At 46.5% G+C, this 21,981-nt stretch overlaps 1 protein-coding gene across 2 annotated transcripts in view; it reads left to right on the plus strand.

Moving 5' to 3' along the window:
* The window catches only part of CGNL1 (cingulin like 1), a 579,392-nt gene that overhangs the window by 509,897 nt on the left and 47,514 nt on the right, over positions 1–21,981 (plus strand). The gene's annotated exons all lie outside the window — the stretch shown is intronic.

Below are 21,981 nucleotides of genomic sequence, written 5' to 3' on the forward strand. Positions count from 1 at the left end.
ATTGGGACGAGATGGGACAACTGCTCAAGCACCTCCCCGATGAAAACCAGCAAAGGGCATTACACCTGGTGTAGGAAGGGAAAACATAGCAAATGCTTGCCTAAAAACGGCAATGGATGGGGCTAACACATCCAGCAGACTTATGATGATAGGAATCACAGAAAGAAGGCATGTCTGGCTCAGGAGCTCAGGCTTCAAGCCGGAAGTACAGAACAACATTCTGAGCACTCCTTTCAATGGAGGGACACTTTTCGGGGCACCGGTGGATGAGAAACTCACCCAGCTCAAAAAATAAAATGAAACTGCAAGGTCCATGGGGGCCTTACAATTCAGAAGGATGAGAAAGGGGTACCCCGACACGGAGACAAACGGAAGGGGAGAAAACCAGCCGGGAACGTCACACCAGGCATTCTGGCAGGCACACCAGGGCAACAATCAAACGCAGCAGGGACAGCAAAAGCAAACCTGGCAGTACCAGCCTCGGGGCCAGTCCTTTCGCGGGAGGGCGAATGGACGAGGGCGAACAAGAAGAGGGGGCCAACAACCCACCTCAAGGTGACTCCGTCAAGCAAAGCGTGCCCACCCACACGACCCCTCCGAGGGTGAGGCACAACAAGGTCAACAAGAAGGGGTTACATGGACCAAACATCGACGAACATGTAACACCAGTGGGAGGCAGGCTAAGACACTGCTTCCAGGAGTGGAAAAAGATAACTACAGACAAATGGATACTCAACATCATACAGTTCCGATACTGCATAGAACTGGAAAAGAAACCACCAAACAGAAAACCAAAAAGGAAGGTGCATTCAGGAAAAGAACTAGTGCTACTCCTAGAGGAATCACAAGAACTCATCCGAAAGGAGGCCGTCGAACCAGTTCCATTCAGAGAAAGGAACAACGGAGTGTACTCAAATTATTTCCTAGTTCCAAAAGTGGACGAAACGCCAAGACCCATCCTGGACCTAAGGTTCCTAATCAAATACATAAAGATACAAAAGTTCAAAATGAAAACATCCCTACAAGAGGTCATTCCTCGGATAAGGGTCGGAGACTTCATGTCCACCATGGACCTCAAAGATGCCTACCTGCACATTCCCATGAACAGGCAGCAGAAACATTTACTAAGATTTACCATCAACAAAGAACACTACCAGTTCACAGCCCTAGCCTTCGGACTAAAGTCCGCACCAAGGGTGTTCACCAAATGTCTTGCAGCCGTGGCAGCGTACCTGCGCAGGGAAGGGATTCATGAATACCCTTACCACAACGACTGGCTAATAAAAGCAAGTTCACACAGGACATGCAAGGAACACGCACAGCGGGTCACAGAAACACTGACAGACCTGGGTTTCGCCATACACTGGGAGATATCCTCAATGGAACCAGAGCAAGTGAAGATCTTCCTGGGGGCACAGATCAGCACCATACAGCGTAAGGTGTTCCCCAGCGGCAAGAGAACACTGGCCCTGCTGAAGGAGACACACACTACCAGAAGGGGTGAGCTTTGACAGTGAGGACAGCGAGCAAGATCATGGGGATGATGGCATCCTGCATACACTTGTTCCCCAATATACAGCTCCACATGAGACCATTCCAGGAATGGCTGCAACAACAATTGTCACAAGCTACAGGAAGTTGGGAAAATCTAGTGGTTGTAACGCAGGCAGTGCTGGAGAAGATTACGTGGTGGAACAGGGAGAACATAACAAAAGGGAAGCCTTTAACAACACCTACCCCAACGGTGACCATCACCACAGACTCATCCCAGATGGGATTGGGAGCACACATGAAAAAACTCAAAGTGAGGGGTCTGTGGACTCCAGCAGATGCGGTCAGACAATTCAACTACCTGAAACTGAAGACTGTGTTCCTCACCCTGAAGGCATTCCAGAAACAACTGTACAACCAGAGAGTGTTGATACAAACAGACAACACAACAACGATGTTCTACATCAACAATCGGGGAGGAACACAATCCATTGCACTATCCAACCTAGCGCAGGAAATATGGAGATGGGCCATCCCACTCAAATAGACCTGCTAGCCATACACCTACCAGGGAAGGACAATGTGGAAGCAGACTGGCTCAGCAGACAGAATTCAGCATCCCACGAGTGGGAGCTCAATGCACAGGAAAAGCAAAGGCTATTCAGGAGATGGGGGAACACCGACGATGAACCTATTTGCAACACACTAGAATGCGTAATGCTGAACTTCGCATCCAGGCAAACATGGGGAACGATCCCAGGGGAATGCCCTATGGATAAGCTGGTCGAAAACATTTGCTCAAGCTTTTTCCCCAATACCACTGATACACAGGGTACTCAACAAGTGCAGGACCAGCAACATGACACTGATCCTGGTGGCACGTACGTACGGAGACCTGGGTCACCTACACGGGCATGAGCAAGCCATTTTATGAGGTTACTATTTACTCCGACTCGGCTGTTACCAGACTGCTTTAAAAACTACAGACCGCACACGGCTACATGCACTGAGTTGCGACTACAGCCTCACCATTATCAACACCCTGGGCATATAGGCTGGCATTACGAGAGGTTACTACATTAGTCCCCCAAGATTTGTAATACGCACAGACAAGTAGCTGGAACGAAAGATGCCAGGTAAAACTACCAAACTACCATACTCAGTAACGCCATATAGTGCACCCTTTGGAGCGAACGAGTAGCGGCATTTGTAATGGGGTACGCAGCAAGGGGCCAATTTGGTCTCATACACTAGCACCCTTAAATAAGAAACATGGGCAAATTTACACAGGCTCTGCTCGATAATTGGGGACATTACCACACCAGAAAGCGGCATTTGAAATGGGGCACACAGTAAGGGGCCAATTGGGTCTTATACATCAGCAACCTTAAATAGGAAACACGGGCAAATTTACACAGGCTCCGCTCGATAATTGGGGATATTAACACACCAGAAAGCAGCATTTGAAATGGGGCACACAGTAAGGGGCCAATTGGGTCTTATACATCAGCACCCTTAAATAAGAAACACGGGCAAATTTACACAGGCTCCGCTCAATAATTGGGACATTACCACACCAGAAATAAGCATGAAGTGCAGGCAACGCAGAGACGATTATCCCCAGGTAACAAAGGGATTAAGGTCCACAGACAAGGGAAGGGCCACGCTGCGCTAGTTTTTGGCAATAAGGAGGCCAGATTAGGATAATGGATTAACCACCAACCTATAACCAACTTGAGAATTTTGTTGAACTAGAAGCTAGTGATACACACCCCCAGTTATAAAGCTTTGAGTAATGGCTTCCTCCTATAACCCGCCAGATTTTTGAAGTTTCAACACGTTATACAACCCGCCTGATATTGTTGGGGACTGTTTACACAACCAATTAGGTGAGTTACTAGCCATACCACCCTACACTGTGGAAGCGACTCCGTGTCTTGTAAATTTTGTATTAATTTTGATTTTGATTTTAATTTAGAGGCCTAACTATCTACATGAGCATGCCCACCATATTGCTCACTAAGGATCTGCACGAACATGTGTTCATTTTAGTTATAACTCAAATGCTAGCAGCACTGGATCTAGATTGGCACTAGGAATGTACGCTCTCCACCCTCTGGTTTTATATATATATATATATACCTGTTGTGATTTGCTCCTTTTCTCCCAATCCAGGTAGATGCAGTCTGACAGATATGACGCAGGAAACACCCATTTTTCTGTGAGCGATACATACCAGATTGGTTGTCTGATTATTAGAAATCAACCACATTGACGTAGACAGTTAACACTTTAGATACACTCTCTACTGATAGGTCCTGAAGAATCGCTAGCTAATTGCTTTAGAGCGAGAAACATGTCAACCAACCACAGCACATACTATACCGTCACTCGCAAACTGGAAGCATAACATTCCAGCAAGTACCGGATAGTTTTCTTTTTAATTAGAGCAGGGGACCCCCAGAATAAAGTCATTCCCGGTACCCCCAGCTTTATTTTAACTCACACGTCTACGCAGTACTGGCCCCACACCCCACACTTCATCTAAACGGCAGTTGGATAAAATCTCCGCCAAAGAGCCCCTCTTTGACGTGTTGCCCGTTGGGTATTGCACCGCTGACCCAACTAGGAGCAAGCCCAGATGATGAAGCATGACACCTGAAAGGGGGTGTGAGGGCATTACATCCAACATAATGGATGCCCAACTCTAGGAGTTTTTGTGACCCTACAACATCCTTCACACCACAGGGACACATACATTCCTTTTACTTAGGAACAGCCCAGTAAACTTGTAATTGCTAATGTCCTGATGGCACAACTGAGGCTGGACCTACCACTCACTAGGAGTGGTGATTGCCCTTCTTCCAACAGATTTCTCCCTTTTTTTGTAAATGACCACAGTGGGCAAGGCAGACCTGGTACTCACAAATAATGGAAATGGCACAGGGACCACCCCACAAGTTCGGGAAAAGAAGACTTACTCTCCAAGCAAAACTGAGAAGTACTACACCCAGAGCCAGAGAGCCTCAGCCTAGCGGCATGGCTCCTGAAGACATAGAGTTTGCACACCTATTGGTACCTGAGAGCACCCTGCGGGTGCTATGAGAGGCAAGGAGACCTACCACACGAAGGTGCTATGTGGCAAAATGGAAGAGGTTCACACAATGGTGCAGCAAGAAGAAACTACACAAGAAGATGACAAGGGAATCAACGGTGCATAGATATCTCTCGCACCTGCTGAAAGCAAAACTAAGTTCATCCTCGCTAAGAGTACACCTAGCAGCGATAGTAGCCTACACAAGAGGAGAGACAGGAAAGAGCTTCTTTACATCACAAGTAGTAAAAAGATTCCTGGAAGAGGCAAAAAGGATCGCGCCACCTAAGAGGATGCCGCCACCGGCATGGAACCTTAATTTAGTCCTAACAGAGCTTATGAAAGCGCCCTTTGAACCCATCCATAAGGCCTCCCTACAAATGCTGACAATGAAGACAGCCTTTCTGGTGGCAATCACCTCGCTGCGCAGGGTAAGCGAACTGCAAGCGCTAACACTGTAAGAACCCTACATTCAAATACACAATGATAGGGTGGTAATGAGAACTGACATACACTTTATGCCAAAGGTGGTGTCTTGGTTCCATATAAACCAGACAGTACAAATACCAAGCTTCTTTCAGAAACCTGCTAGGAGAGCAGTAATGCATTACATGGAAAGAACTAAAGAGCACAAGAAAACAAAGTAGTTCTTTGTGTCCTTCGCAAGCAGTTTCCTGGGTAGACCAGTAACAAACGGAAACATTGCACGATGAATCGCACAAACTATACAATTCTGCCACAAACAGTCAGGCCAAGAACTAGCAGAGGGGCACGAGCCCACTCTACCAGGAAGAAGGGAGCAAGAATAGCCTTAATCTTACTAACAAAAGAGAGAGTGAGGGAAATTTTACAAGTACTATGCGAGGTGGGAACTCCTGGTCCCCGAAATGAATTACAAAAACAATAGAGGAGTATCCCCTCGTAGGCAGAGAAATGTTTCTCTGGATCTAGGCTTGAGTGCTCTAGTCAGCACAATATGCCCCAACCTGTTATCGGATAATGCATATCCTTGTAGAAGACCCCTCACTCACCAACCTAGTTGGTGACATGCTTCATCATCGGGGTCCCACCCCATAGGCCGAATGCCTACAGGGTGTGCTAAGACACCTGACTACAGTGGAGCTGGTTAGTATTTTCTTTTATGGAATAGCAGAATGGATTGTCAAATGTATGCAAATGTGTTCTGCTAAAGCAAAACCAACATTAACAACTATGTCAAGGGCTCATTCAACAAGGAAGAAAGGAACAGCCATGGCTTTTGGGGGAAATATCACTTTTAGTGACATTTCCAAAGCAGCAACATGGATGAATCCACATACATTACAAAATATTATTTTGTGGATGTTCAAGCAAGACAACAAGCTCTTCAGCAAACATTCCTCCAGACATTATTTCGAACAAACGCACCATCTCATGCCTAAACCCGCAGCAAGAGGGATACTGCTTTACAGTGTATGCCGGGTGTGTAGCTGCAGTCAACACATGCTACAAATGGAGTATGTTGCCCTGTAAGCATCTGTTCATAGCGTGTAGTGCTGCAGATTCACATGCACCCTCCCGCCTCCTCAGCAGTTATTAGATGGTGAAAAGAATATACAGGAATACAGCATTTTCAACCCCAAATGCTAACTTAGCAAAATATATCCTCACTCTGTATATGGCAGGGAGAAAAAACATCTAACAAAGGAGCTGTTGAACATGAGCAATACCTCAAAGAGGAGAAACGACGCATGACTCTGATCATAAAACTTCCTCAAGGAAAAACAAGTTGCAGAGTCCGGGCTCAACACTAGATGGTAGGAGTATGCATAGCATGTAAATCTACAGCACAACACGCTACGAATAGATGCCAACAAGGGAAGTAACATACTCCTTATTTCACACACATTACTCAATACTACACATTAATTCACAAAAACAGAGATGATGGCTGGTGGGGATACCTATGGTGACGCCCTTCTAACAGTTCACACCCCTTAGTGAGCTTTACATCCTAGAAGCACAATGTCCTCATGTATACTAGACCATATATAATGGGGTATGCCTTTGTCAGGGTGTCACCACATTAATGAAAGTACAAATGTTATAATAGACCTAAGAAGCTCCATTAAAATCGCTAGAAATTGTACCATCTTATGATGACACTAATTAGAGCCTGTAATGATTCGCTGTTAACTTTGTGATTGCCAATAAAGCCTTTCTAAATATTTCAGTTGCCTTCATGAATACATTTAATAATTGACTGTTAACTTTCTATTTGTCAATACAACATTTAATGTTCAAAACTGTGTTTCTTGGGAGGCGTAGCCAAGATGGCGACCGGGTAAGATGTGCCTTTTTCGTCTCCCCGCTCCCATCCGCCTGCCGAGCCTCCTGCCACTGATTACAGCGGAGAGAGAGTCCCATACTGCCGAGAGACTTCAGTGCGAACCCTCGGGGAGTCTAACGGGGGTGGCAGGCCTATGGCTTGGTTCCCCTTTCGTCTGGAAAGGGCTGCTTCGGAGGAGCGAGATGGCAGCTGCGCCCTTATACGGTGGCGCTGGAACCCCTGGACGAGGATCAACGGTGACGGGCACAGTGGCGACATAGTAAGGAGAGTCACTGGGCAGCTGGCATAAGCGAGGTACGATGCAAAGAGGCCCTTGGGAACACGGAGCTACAGAGGGAGCAGGAGAAACTGGGCTGAAGCGGAGGAGCACCGGGCTGCTGGGGTAGACTGTTAGGAGAACGAGCGGAAGAACACGCTCAGAGACTACCTTCCCCTGGCACGCAAAGTAAGGGCGGCCTGGGCAATGAGGAGCCAGGACCTTTGAATCATCGCCTCATAACGCTCTAGAACTCCACGGTACGAGGGGAGGCCGGGGTGGCACCAGAGGTATAGAGCAATCAAGCAGCCCTGCAATTAGCACAAGTTTGGAGACAAAGACGGTCGACAAGGAGTGGAGAGTAGGAGCTGTGCAAAGGGCGAAAGCAACAGTGGGCAAGGACAGACTAAAGCAGCGCCTAGGGAGCAAGGAACGGGAACCGGCCACGTGGAGCTGGTGCACGGGGTGACTGAACTTGCCAGCAGTCGGCGGGTGGAGGTTGTGGCCAAGACCATACGATTAGTGCACTGGGCAGCCCACAGGCGAGCAGCTTTAAACTAGCAAAAGCAGAGGTGGTGGCCCCACATTACATTTGCACTCAAGTTTGGCGAGCCCTAAGAATACGGGAAGACCAGTGAAGGTAGCAATAAAACACTGGGCACAGGGCTTGGAAGTGCGAACAAGAGTGTCCCTGGGCCGGGAAGCTCACCGGAAGTGAATACTCTGAGGAGGCGGCATTCTACCATTTCCTTGGTAAAGACTTGGGGGAGAGTCCGGGCCATTGGGATCAGTAAGAGTTGCCCAAACTCACAAAGAGCCGAGCTGAATACAAATACAAGGCAGGGGCCCTCCCAGGGTTGAAGTGAAGCCCCAGGAAAGAGGAGTAAGGTGAGGGAGGATGGCGAATTGAGCTGACAGCAACCATTTCCTCAGTGAGAAGAAAGAATTACTGGAATTTAAAAGATATGCTAGCCAAACTCCCAACAGTAAGTGGTGGAGAGAGACGTACATCCCCCACCTCGCAAGCGGGACAAGATTCGGAGACCGCCGAAGCACCGGTCACTCGCTCTTTTTTGGAGATGCTGTTTAACACACTGCGGGAGGACTTGCTGAAGGGTGAAATAGCGTCAGAGATGAAGATGGTTCGGGGGGACGTAGATGCTGTCTGGGATCGAGTTGCTAGTATTGAGGAACAGGAATAAGCCAGAGAGGAGCAAGTGGAACAGTTACAGCAGGAGGTGATTCGAGTTTGGGCACAACAGATCGATCTCTAGGCGCGTACCGAGGATTTGGAGAACCGGTCTCAAAGGAATAACATTTGAATTAAGGGAGTTCTGCCGAAGGATGAAGGCTCTGACATCACACAATACCCACAGGGGCTATTTCGAAGCATATTGGAGGTCCCGCCGGACTTTGAAATTAAGCTAGATCAAGAACACTAGGTGGGTGTGCAAAGACGAGCGTCAGCGCCCCCGCTGGATATCCAGGCCTATCTGCCGGATTTTCAGTTATAATAACTATTACTACAGAAGCCCAGGGATAAGCAACCACTAAAATATCAGGAACATTCCATTGCCATTTATCAAGATCTTGCTGTGATAACTTTACAAAAACAAAGGGAATTTCGACCGGCAACAATGCATCTACAGAATCAAGGAGTGGCATATCCATGGGGTCATCCCTTCAGATTGATCTTCAAAGGGCAGGATAAACTATACCAACTCAGATCACTGCAGGAAACATGTTGCGTTCTGGGTATTGAACAGTCACATCAGGAAGAGGCCGAGAGAAACGGATACACGGCACCCTCAGGTCGATGGCAGCGGGTCAAAGGGGGATGCACCATGGAGCATGCAGCGAAACCGGCCGCAGTCTCACTCTTGCAGTTCGTTCTTCTTGCGTGCCCGTTCTTTGTCTGCGAATGCCCCCAGCTGGCAGATGTATATTTTATGAGAAACAAATCTGCTTTTAAATATCTATTGAACTACAGTTGGGAAGGAGAACAATGCTTAAGCAGGGCATGGAGTAAAGCAGCCCTGCTATCCTCTTGGAAACAAACCGCCCCTCTTCGGGCAGGCTCTTCGTCCTGCACATTGTGTACTGCGTACGCTTGCATGTCCCGTCCGTGTGACGGCTTAAATTCAACATTTATAAAATACAGGAGGGTTATTTTGTTCCGCTTTTAATTCTGGCTGTAATTACTCGGACTGATGACAGAATATATTTGTATTGATTGGATCTTGGAGAGGCGTTGAGTGTGCAGCTGGCGAGCAGTCTGATCCGTGCTGTAAGGAGAGGCTGCTCTATACAATGCAACTCACTTTGCAGCACCCTCCCTTCTTCACCAGGCGCTGTGGCCCCGGTGTTGTTGAAGAACATTTTAATTCTAAACAAAATATATTTTCATTTATCAGATCTGCAATTTGACTTCTGATGACTGCAGATTATTTTTTTCCAATTTAACAAATTATTGCCAAACTTGCACAGTTATCTATTTATTTTTAGGGAGTTTTATATAGCGCAAACTCGACCCGAAGGTATCAGAGTGCTTTTATATGAGCACTAGTTACGTTATATGAGCACCAGTTGCATTACAGATGGACACATTGCCTTTCAGAGATTAAGTGATTTGCCCAGAATCACAGGATGTTTGAGCGTCTCTGCCTAGACTCGAACCCGATTCGCCAGCTTCGGGGTCGTTTGTGTGGGTGAACAGGACAAGTATGCAAGAGCGCTGAACTTGAGAAGAACCGGCAAAACACTGCAGAGAGAGGTGAAGAGTACAGGCATACTTCCAGTCATAAAAGTTAAATACTAAAAGTACAGATGCAAGACCGAATCACAGACGGCGTGGGGCTGGCTGTCCTCAAAGAATGGGCTCAGCGTCACATTCTATGCTGGAGACAAAGTAAGAGGAGGTGGGGGAGGGCGGGTGATTTAGGCTCCCGGGAGGTATGGGCGGGTTGTCTCGGAACACGGGTTCTCTATTTTTCACAAGTTTTAACCTCTTTGATGCTCATGACAAGCTCAGCTCGTCATGAGGTACACCTCTCGTACGCTCATGACAAGCTGAGCCTGTCATGATTGCATTGTTTTCTGAGTTCTTCAGCACAGCAGGGGAATTGCTGCAGCAATGATGGTGTTAAGAGAGCTCTCCGAGTCTCTTTGGTTACTTCACAGCGCTAAGTGGGAGACAGGACCGTGATCCGTTATGTGCTCTCCGAATACCTCACATGTTGTAGTTGTGGAACCCATTTACTATGAAAAGCCATTGTCACAGTGGGTGCCACAATAATAAGGACACGCCTTTTATACCTGAAGCACACAACCTTAGTGATGCCAGGTGTTACTGCTAAAAAACAGAAGGCTTCATGACAGAATAACCCCTCTAGAAGACTCATTCAACCGTGCCCCTTTCAAGCGTTACGGCCAGAGCTGCCACTTTGAGACAGTGGTCGAGCCTGGGCGTCGGTTCAACATCCTACGATTTTGGGCAAATTAATTGATAACCCTGCGCCTGCCTAAGACAAACTGAATGTGCTCTTGTGTAATGTAACCTGCTTCTGACTGCTAGAGTTTGACAAGAAATGTCTGGAAACGTACCTGTTTGTTCTCTACCATTGCTCCCAGTGAAAACCATTTTGTGGAGTCAGTGTTGAACTATGTGTTATATTTGAGCACCAAGAGATCTTTAGGTGTGTGCTGTCATGTACAAAAAGAAATCGTGTCATGCAAAAATAAACAAATGAATAAATATGAAATGCACAAGATGCACATTTGCCAGCGGTGTATGCTCAGTAACCAGTGTGTGTTATTAAATTCAACGGGCCTCCGTGGCTCCAGTTTTCTAGTTCCAAATAGTTTACAACAGACCCAGCTACGACAGGTACGTTAATACTGCAACATGTAGTTGATTCAATGTGTACATTGGGGCTGCTTTTAATGCTGAATAATGTCTGTTGGTTCTAGTGTTTTTTTACAGAGTTTTATATAACGCAAACTTTACCCGGTATTGGGTATCAGAGCGCTTCACAAAGGAGACTGCTTCCTTCCTTGCTTAACCTAGGCCTGGTCACCGGAGGCCCCCGCGGCCCTGCGGTGTGGCTCTGGGACCAGCTCAGGTCTAGCCCACCATTCTCGCAGGTGGGTCTGCCAGGGACTAGGCGCCAGCCGCCACTGAGATCATTCAACTCTCTTTTCTTCTGCCTCACGCTGCTCTTCTCCTCACTCTCCATTCTTTTGCCTCATGCTGCTCTTCTCCTCACTCTCCTTTCTTGTGCCTCGTGCTACTCTTCTCCTCAGTCTCCGTCCTTGTGCCTCACGCTGCTTTCTCATAACTCTCCTTCCATGTGCCTCACGCTGCTCTTCTCCTCCCTCTCCTTCCTTGTGCCTCACGCTGCTGTTCGCTCACTCTTCTTTCTTGTGCCTCACGCTGCTCTTCTTCCTCACTCTCCTTCCTTTTGCCTCACGCTGCTCTTTTCCTCCTAACTCTCCTTATGCCTCATGCTGCTCTTTTCCTCCTACCTCCCCTGTGCCTCACGCTCCTCTTCTTACTTACTCTTCTTTCTTGTGCCTCACGCTACTCTTCTCCTCTCTCCTTCCTTATGCCTCATGCTGCTCTTTTCCTTCTCACTCTCCCTATGCCTCAGGCTGCTCTTTTCCTCCTACCTCCCCTTCTTTGTGCCTCAGGCTACTCTTCTCCTTCTCACTCTCCGTCCTTATGCTTCATGCTGCTCTTCTCACTCTCCTTCCTTGTGCTTCACGCTGCTCTTCTCACTCTCCTTCCTTGTGCCTCTCGCTGCTCTTCTCCTCCTCACTCTTCGTCCTTGTGCCTCACGCTTTTTTTCTCCTCACTCTCCTTCAAGCTACCTCCTGCTGCTTTTCTCACTCTCCTTCCTTGTGCCTCAGCATCAGCACACAACCACCTCCTCATTAGTGGACCACCTCTGTGCCAGTTCTGCCCCATCTCAGCAACAGCACAGCCCCACCTCGGCAACTGCACAGCCCCACCTCGGCAACTGCACAGCGACTCCTTGGCATCTGTGCAGCATGACCTCAGCACTGCACCAACTCGGGATCACTTAGAACCACCAGAGCATCAGTGTTGCACTACTACCTCAGCATCACCTCCGCACCCGCACATCACCACCTCACCATCACTCAGCACCACCTCAGTCTGCCCTCTGAAACTAGCATCTGTTGATTCTCCCCTAGTGTGTAAATCAGGTACTATTTTCCCAAACTTTTCTCTCTTGATGTCTTCTTAGTTATTTATAAGTTGACAAAAATACTTCTAACACTTTTTATTGTAACTTTTGAACATGCTGCACATCAACCACAATGCTCTACAGCATAGCTTAAAAACATTGGCAAAGCCAATCGCTCTGGCTAAACACATATAAGGTCCCAAAGGCGAGACCTATTGGCTATGCCAATGCTTGTTTCTTTCCTTTCTTTTTTTTAAAGGTGGCCTCACACTTCAACGTGTAGTTTCTTTATCCGAGTGCCCCTGCCCTCTCTGGGGCACCCGGAATTGCACCCTCCATAAGCTGTGCGCTAGCACGAAACCTCACAACCTTTCTGGCTCCTTATTTGACCAGCATTATAATCTCTGAGCCAGTGTGGGAGCAGTCAGCATCTCATTGGTTCCTGCCCACATGTGTGTGGGCGGCTGTTGCTATTAGTATGCGCTCCTTGGCGTTTTACAGATACAGACTCGAGGAGGAGCAGAGGCACACTCCGGTGCTCCTGGGTCTAACCCTACGAGTTTTTTCTCGGGAGCACAGCGGCGCTCACTCCTCTTTTATCCTGATGAACTGGAGGCCCTCAGAAAGGCTGGCATAAGAAGTGGAGAGTAGCAGTGCTCGTTTTACCATGTTTGTTTGGAGTCGGTCTCTGGGGCACTCGGAGCCCCTCAGAGACATAAAAGAATAAGAGCGCTCTCATATGCCTCCCCTCCTGCCAATACTTTGATCTCCTCCGGGGCTTTGACCCTTCTCAGGGAGCCTTTAGGAAGTTGGGTAGGAAATGATGCACATGTTCTAGACTAACTTCGTCCCAAGGGTCACCGCACTCCTTTCCTTAGTTTTTCAGGCTCCGGTGAGCTGTAATTGGCAATCTTCTATGGTTTTATTCCTGGTGGCCAGCCGTAGCCACCAGGAATGCTTACCTTAGACCTCCTGGCCTCTAAATATTTATATTTCTGTTGGAACGTGTTCTTTCTATGCCCTCTCTTTGCATAGGACCAATTTGCTCTCTAGGTCCAAGGTTCCTCTCCCTGGCCCGGAGTATTCCTCAGCAGCTCCCCAGGGCCCACAAGGCAGGCCCTTCCTACCTGCACTCCACAGGTCCTCTGGATTCCTCATCGCTTGAAAGGCGCCTGTGTTTCCTCCTAATGGTGGTTTCACACCGGCAGGACCTGTCCGCAGAGGATCCAGATAAAGCTTCCAGCAGGACCATCTCTCAACTGTCCACCAGTGGCTATAGGGAGGCCAGGACCACTGGCCCTGGAAAAACGATTTCTAGACCTAGGGTGGCAGCAGAAGTCCTTGAAACTTTCTCAGCAGAATGTTTCAGCTGTCTTCTTTCTTCCAGTAGGACATTCCTCTTGTGGTGTTCTCCCCCAAGTCCAGGCCGTTCACAACATTCTCTCCCTTGAGCAAGGCATTCCACTCCTGCCAACATTTTAGGACTGTCCAAGATGGCACTGTCACATGGTCTATTGAGAGACTTTCTCTAGTAGCACAGGCATTGTTCCTAACTGCCACAGATGCCTCCTACCTCGGGCTTGCAGAGTAAGTGACTTCAAAAGATTGTGTCTAATGATGATTGGAGTCTGAGTAAAATGATAAATCTTGAAGTGCCATAAGAAGTATAGATATGTGGAAATTAAAACCAGATCTGCATTCAGTGTCCTGAGTTACGATGATGTTGGTGTGTCAACCAAGTCTCTAACCCGAAGTATGCTGTTAGTACTGTTCCAATTGCCCGTTGTAATGTAGTTATGGTGTGCCTTATCACTTTGTAATAGGCACAACCCAATTTATAAATACTTTCATAGAAACATTCGTTTGTGTTACAAAATGGCACTAAATTAGCCAAAAGAGTTTCATGATGGTCTACTGTGAGCCTTTGTCAGATTTTAAGCATAGCAGAGAGTGCCAAAAAAAGATGTGCTTTTTGACAGCCACAACGACTGTAGGCGGTGTTTGAGATATGACTTGTAATTTTGTTCCAGAAGGCCGTTAGGATGCCGAAATCCATGTTATTTTTGGTCATAGTCTGAATGGAGACTTCCAAGTTTTACTAACTTTTACAAAGCTTACCTTCCAGCGAACATTCTCCTAAAAGAGCTTCCCACAAGAAAAGCACGAAGCGCACCAAAGAAATCCTCTTTCTCAAGGAAGGCATCCCACACCCAGGATCACTCGGAGTTTTTATGCTCTTTCCCCATGCTGGAGTCTTCCTCAATATCAGGCAACCCCTTGGCTCCTAAAAAGATGAGCCCTTAGTATCCTGGTACTATGGTTGACCCGCGCTGATCGAGGACTTTCAGATAGTGATGCTGGATCACTGCAGGACAGCTCTACAACCATCTTGACTACTGGATTAGGGGCGTGGGGTGTTTCTGCAGGTTTGGCAACTCTGGCAGTTCCATCCTCCTCAGTTCTAGATACCGTACCTTTACTGGCATTGGCTCTGGTACCTGTGGTGATGTGAAACTAGCTAGGGTTCCTTCTGACGCCACTCGTTCCCTTGTTTGGTGCCTTCTTTGGTGCCAGTTTCGATGAACATGCTCACAACCAGGAATTCAATAGAGGAAAGTATTGTCCAGGTGGCAAAGCAGAAATTCAGGTTTAACTGCCTTGTCTATGGAGTGCTTCTGCTCTTTGACCCTATCATGATTCAGGCCTGCAGTCAACTGACAACCAGACAGATATCATAGGCTTGCTTCGGGTTCCTCACGTTTTGTCTGGTTGTTTAAACATAGTCATCAAAGCAGAATCCCAGTGCCTTTCCAACTCTTCCCCTGCATTGGGAATCTATAAAAACTTGAAGTTTTGGGTTACAAAGTGTTTGCTTCTGCCAGTTTGGTCCACTGCATAATTAATGTCAACTGCCTTTTAGTCCAATATGTCCATGCCTTATGGGAACTTTTAACAGCCTGCCAGACCATATAAAAATCTGTTTTCTAATTTGGCGAGGGATTGCCTAGATGCATCAAAACAGACTCTGAGGTGTGCCATTAACTATGCCGGCACCATTGCTCTGTCTAAGGGCATGGCCGTCACTCAGCATCTGCATGTTTGGATGCATTCCACTGGAGTTTTGAGATCTGTCCATGCTGTGCTCATGAGCATGCCCTTTGACAGCTAGTGGCTATTTACAGAGAAGGCAGTCTTCTTGGAATGTTTCAAGCACAGTAGGGCTATGCCTCTTGCCCTGGTCCTGGCCTCCCTGCTTGACAGTTCCACCAGTAGTATTTGAAATTCCATGGTTATTCTAAAGATGTCCAGTTTTGCCAATACTTCGATCTCCTCCAGGGCTTTGACCCTTTTCAGGGAGCCTTTAGGAAGTTAGGTAAGAAATGATGCACTTGTTCTAGACTAACTTCGTCCAAGGGTCACCACACTCCTTTCTTTGGTTTTTCAGGCTTCGGTGAGCTGTAATTGGCAATTTTCTATGGTTTTATTCCTAGTGGAAAGCCGTAGCCACCAGGAATGCTTACCTTAGTCAGCCACCAGGTCTTAACCCAACGCCTAGAAAACATCGGAGTGAAAGACACAGCGCTGAAATGGCTCACGTCCTTTCTTTCCCAACGCTCCTTCCAAGTCTGGGAAGGTGAAAGTCGCTCCCCCTCCATCCCCCTCTGGTGTGGTGTGCCACAGGGCTCATCACTTAGCCCCACGTTGTTTAACGTGTACATGGCCCCACTGGAGGAGCTGGTCTCTCCATTTGGAGTCACCATCGTCAGCTATGCTGACGACACTCAGCTGGTGGTAACTCTCTCTCACCCCAAGCTAGAGCCCTCCAATCTCCATGATTGCCTCTCCAATATCCATCAATGGATGAGCGACTCAGCCCTAAAATTAAATGGGTCAAAAACTGAGATCCTGCTCCTAGGGCACAAAACTCTGAATCTACCCCCAAACATCTGGCCCGCCTGTATGGGTGAACCCCCTACCCCCAAGACGGAAGTTAAGAGCCTGGGAGTATGGTTAGAGAAAGATCTCACCTTCAGAACACAGGCAAGAAAAACGGCCGGCATTTGCTATGGCTTACTAAGATCATGCAGAAAGGTGCTCTCCCTACTCCCATTCCAGTCCCAACTACTGCTGATCCAAGGCCTAATTGTGTCCAGGCTGGACTACAGCAATGCCATTTACCTGGGAGCCCCGGAAACCACTCTCCAAATATTACAAAAAACCCAGAATGCCGCAGCCCGACTGCTTACGAATACTCCAGCCAGAACATCAGCCAAACCTGCACTGAAAAAACTACACTGGCTCCCGATCAGGGAAAGAGTGATATTCAAGGCCCTTTGCCAGGCCCACAAGGTACTGCACAACGCAGGTCCACCAATCCTCAACAACTGGATCACACCCTACAGACCTACGAGAGCGCTTCGGTCAGACCATGGAAACCTTATCATGGTTCCCAGGGTGAAGAAGGCCCGCGCAGGTGGCCGCCGCTTCTCAGTCAATACAGCGAAAAAATGGAACGCGCTCCCCTTGAGTCTCCAAACCTAACCTCCTGCGATTCAGGAAGTCTCTCAAAACCCTTCTCTTCCCTTAAATCTTCGACTTCCCTTCTTTCAGCCATCAGGAACTTGAGGTTTAGCGCTGGTATACTCTTGGGTGACTACGCGCTCTATAAAAACCTAAAATAAAAAATAAATAAATAAAAGCAGTGATTTCACCCTGTTAATCGCCATGGCAACTATATTGCTTTTTTCGATGCAGGGGTGAGTCTTGGAGGCATTACCTGCAAAACCAGTCCCCACCATTCTCCACAGGGCAGGCTCTGCCCCTTCTAAATCCCCCCCCCCCCATTCACCCCTCACTTTCTGGTTGAAGGAAGGGTCTTCTATGTTGCCAGTCCTTGTGGGAAAATCACAATAGACCACTTGGTCATACATCTGAATAGCCACAACAAAAACCTTTCCCTATCCTTCCCTTCAGACCACCCCCTTCCTTCAGAATGTGCTGGCCGGCTAATGCCTGGCTCCAAGAGTTGAAAGTCTTGGCCGTGTTGCACAAAGGGTCCTTAGACATACTTCATCTGGAAGAGATGGGTGCAGGATTGTATCCCTTCTCTTCCAGATCCCAACAAAGGATGGACCCCTAAGGCCTGTCCTGGACCTCTGCTTTCTCCATGTGTTCCTTTACTTGGACGAGTGGCTGGTAAAGTGGAGTACTCAGTGCTGGTCCATGAACATCTCCAGTGCATGGTGGCTCTTTTTTCACAAACAGAACTTTAACATCGGCATCCAAATAAACCATCTCACTTCAGAACAAAGGCTTATGTTGTTGGGATTGTGCTGCTCGACACTAACCATATAGAGTCCTTTCCCTCTCCTCAAAGGATCACAGATGTTTGAGGGATGATTTTGATGTGTCTGACTTAAGTTTGGTTACTGGTTTTGCAGGTCTTGCATCTGTTGGGTCTCCTGGCCTTGTGCATTCGGTTTGTGTCTCTTGCCAGGTGCGGATGAAGGCCCTCGAGTGGTGTATTATTATTATTGTCACTTATTGAGCACATGGCTACCCCCGGCGGGGATGTCCCAACGCAGTCCTGAAGCTTAGATTAAGAACTAGATAGGCTATCACTCCATGAGCGTTGTTCTCCAAGTATGCCAGCAAAAAGCAGTGGCATCTGCAATTTACGGTGCACAATTAGGGGGGTAGCAACAGCAAACGGATTCAAAAGTTGGAAAATGCTTTCTCAAGATCACTGCTAAATCTGAGTGCTGGGACTCTGCTTCTTCCGCTGTATCTGAAAAGGGCCCCGGTCCCGATTTCTGATCTCATGTATTGTTCCTTTCTCGCTACAGTCTTCATCAATGCAGCTCCAAGCCCTTTTCAGCTGGTGTCTTTAGCTGCATTATTATAGGTCTCAAGCACAATGACCTGTAGATCAGGAGTTTTCTCTAGTTATTTTTTCATCATCTGAAACTCGTCCCTGCATCCGTTATCCCAGAGAAATTGAAAAACAAATCTTGGTCTCATCATGCTGTACTTCTCTGGACATTTTTTAAGAATGACAATAACTCCTCCTTGTTTCTTGAAGCTGCTACGCATCTGTTAATCACTTTTTGGTCTGACCCTAGTAATTGAGATACAAGGATCTGAAAAAACCTTTAACTTCTTCTGATGTGCCCACTCTATAATATTGCCTTCTTTGATTGACACAAATTTAGCGTTCCTCAAGACTCAGTGGCTACTTGAAAATGTTCCTAGCCCGCCCAGCATAGCCTTATGGCCGAACATATAATTTATGTAATTTATCTACACATTTTAAATGTTGATTGTATATTTCCTCCAATATCATTATTATTATTATTGAATTTATTGAGCGCACAGCTACCCGGAGGTTTCCCGACCCAGGAACACTAATCAAGCATCATTGTTACATTTTTCCTTCCACTGCTAACCGATTCAAGTGAATATCCCCCTCTTTACTACCTAGTAGCATAATAATCTTGTGGCATACCTCTTTCATCTCCATTTGCGTCTTCCTTTTTAGGTGTCGCCTGCACAGCACTTGCACTGCGCTTGAGAAATCTATTGTTTTTAAAAAGCTTAAAGGAACTTGCATCCTGGCTTCTCATTGGTACCTGTGCGTGCCACTTACGTTTCCTCCTTTGCTATTGGCAGTAGCATATTTTCCTGCACTTGCCAATGCTTGTTCCTTGTCTACTTCTCTCATCAGTTTCCCGCCGTCTGCTTCTCTTATCAGTTTGCCGCCACCAAAATACTGTTAATATCCACTTTGGTCAAACTATATTTTCATAAAGTTTTCCCTTTTACTATTGCAGCATAATTTTATAACAGTTTATCACCCAGAGAGATAAAGTGATTTGCATAGAATCGCAGGATATTGCGCTGGCTCCGAAACTCAAACCGGGATCCCCAACGTTCGAGTCAGCAGCTCTGGCCACTGCACCGTGTCCTCGCCACTCCTGTGTTATCTGTCAGGGAACTCTTTCCTTCTCCTGGGCAATGATTGATGAAAACAGCTCTTTATTCATTACATAGGTGAAACCGATGCTTGTTCCATACTCCAGCCTTTTTAACAACATTTTTTGTATACAGACTTGGCAGCTGGATCTCTGCTCTTTGCCTTATGTCATATAGCATATGTTCTACAAGGCCCCAATGGAAACATTGGCACTTGAACTTTATCTATTTTTCCATGCCATATTCAACCTTATGTGCACCATCCACATTCACTGTGATTCATCTGACATTACCATTTTTTATTTCCTTTACACACCTCATCATGTGCTCTACTCTGGTGTGTTCACCGCTGATATTTCATTCAGTGTCAGCTCATCCTATGTCCACAAATCCTTTCTTGCTTTTTCAAAATTACAGCTGAGCTTAAATTGGTTCCTAATAACGTTAATCGGTCTTGGTTCCAAACTGGTAGGTAGCTGCTAACTTTCTAAGACTTGTGACATTCCTCCATCCTTTTTTTGTCTACCCCCTTCAAATCAGCCACCAAAACGATTCTGTTGTATTACCTCAAGTTTATTGAGGTCACACTCAGTAGATTACCTAAACCCTAAAAAGTAGATACAACTTTCTTGGAGAAAAGGAGAATTGACAGGTGTCTCTCTGTGCCCTCACTGAGTGTTTAGATTTAGAAATACCTGTCAGAGCGTTCCTCATTTCCAGAGTATTATAAACGGTTCAGCAGCAAATATGCAAGTTAGGGCATAGGTCAAAGACGTCTCAATAATAAATTATTATACAATCCTATTCTATAAGTTTATCTACGTTGGTTGTGGGGTGGGCGAAATTTGCGAAGTTGCCCTAGGCAAATTATTGCGGAATTGCTCTAAATCTCCGCAAGTGTGGAACTTTCACGAAGACCCGTTCGAGATGTGTTTTTGTGTGCTCGCTGGGAAATATATCTCTTACTTGCCCATGCGATCGCTAATGTGCGCAGCCATCTTGCTCGCGATGAGAATTTCCTGTTCCGGGTCGAATGACGTGTTCGCAAACTCTCGCTGGATCGCGCAACCGGCTACCAACAATCCAACATTTTGTGGCGAACGGATAGGAAAACTCGTCGGCAAACGCAGATATCCAGTAAGTCGCTACCGCGGGCGCGAGAGAACGCATTTTTAAAGCGCGAACAAAAAAATACTTCTGCTTTTGGAGCGGATTGCGGAAGTTTCGACATCTCTGCGTTCTCCGCGGAACGTGGTAATGTCCAAACTTTGTAACTTCCGCGAGCGGAACAGAATTTTACGCTCAGGCCTACTTGTAACTAGCACTCTAACAGCAAGTTTGTTTAATTATAAGCTAGAGAAAAAATTTCTGTACAACTCCCCCAGATTTGTTGCCCAACAAAACATTTTATTTTTTCCATTTGCACCATCTTACTGGTGGCTCCGTTAGATGACTTAGAAAATTCAGAAAGATGCACCAAATGTATTGGCCCTTCTCCTCAGGCAGCATAGCTTCCCTTTATCTGACTTGAGCTCCACTTTACATCAGGTGTTCCTAATGAAGCCCACATCATCGTCACTGGTCATACTACAGCATATCCACCGGTGCCATTTATGCCTGATTGGAATGGTTAGTTCACTGAAGTACAGACATCTTTGCCTTCATCTGATATCTGCAACATCATCTGTGGACCATTCGCTATTCTTCTGATACTATATAGAAGCACGTTTTTCTCCTGTTCAAAGACGGTTTGTCACACCTGCTTACCATCGGTATGTACAGGACTCCGCCTCTGAAATTCCACTGGATTGTCCCTCAGTATTGAGTTGTAACAAACAAACACAAGATGGCGTTCAATGTTCACTACTAGAATGTTCTCTGCTCGGATTGGAGGAATATTCAAATAACTTGGGAAACTGTAACATATATCGATTCTGGAGGGTCAGATTTCGAGCTAAGTAATTTATTCATGCACCTCCTGTATTTCAAGTAGCATGCTCTATAATATGTCAACTTTTTGTGATTATAGATAAAACAGCGTGGCTGTGCAGCAATATTTCATCATCTACTAGATTGCATGATTATTCTTTGATGTTTGACAACCTATAGAGACTTTCTCGCTCTTCGCTTTCTTGCATAATAATTTCAAGAATGAAATTGTTATTTTTTTTAAAATTGTTAAATGTTGGATCAGTTGTTGGAGTTGAATGATTGTCTTTAATGCTGATGTACATTGTTCTACTCATAAAATGATACAAAAAGGTTAACTTTGTCAGTAACACAAAACCTGTGACCTTTCATTTGAAACCTGCTTTCAAAATGTGCCGCCACTTTTCGAGCTGGCCAAACGCTGAGAATATGGACGTTGTTTGGCACTCTCTGAATGTTTCAATACACTTTTTAAATAAAAGGTTTGTAATGACATCCTTGCATGTGGAGGTCTGGGAGTACCATGAGCAAAGACTTAAAATGCCTGAATGCTTCCGAACAAAAATGGGCGCTCAGGTTATGGCTCGGAATCAGAGTGGCAGGGCATTTCTGATCAGCATTTCACTGGAATGGGGTGTGAAACCTGAGCTCTTAAACACTTGGATCGTTTCCATGTGCTGTTTCTTAGAATTTGTAATTTTTT

The sequence above is a fragment of the Lissotriton vulgaris genome, chromosome 2_1 (assembly GCF_964263255.1).
Source record: "Lissotriton vulgaris chromosome 2_1, aLisVul1.2, whole genome shotgun sequence".
NCBI classification, from domain to species: Eukaryota; Metazoa; Chordata; class Amphibia; order Caudata; family Salamandridae; genus Lissotriton; species Lissotriton vulgaris.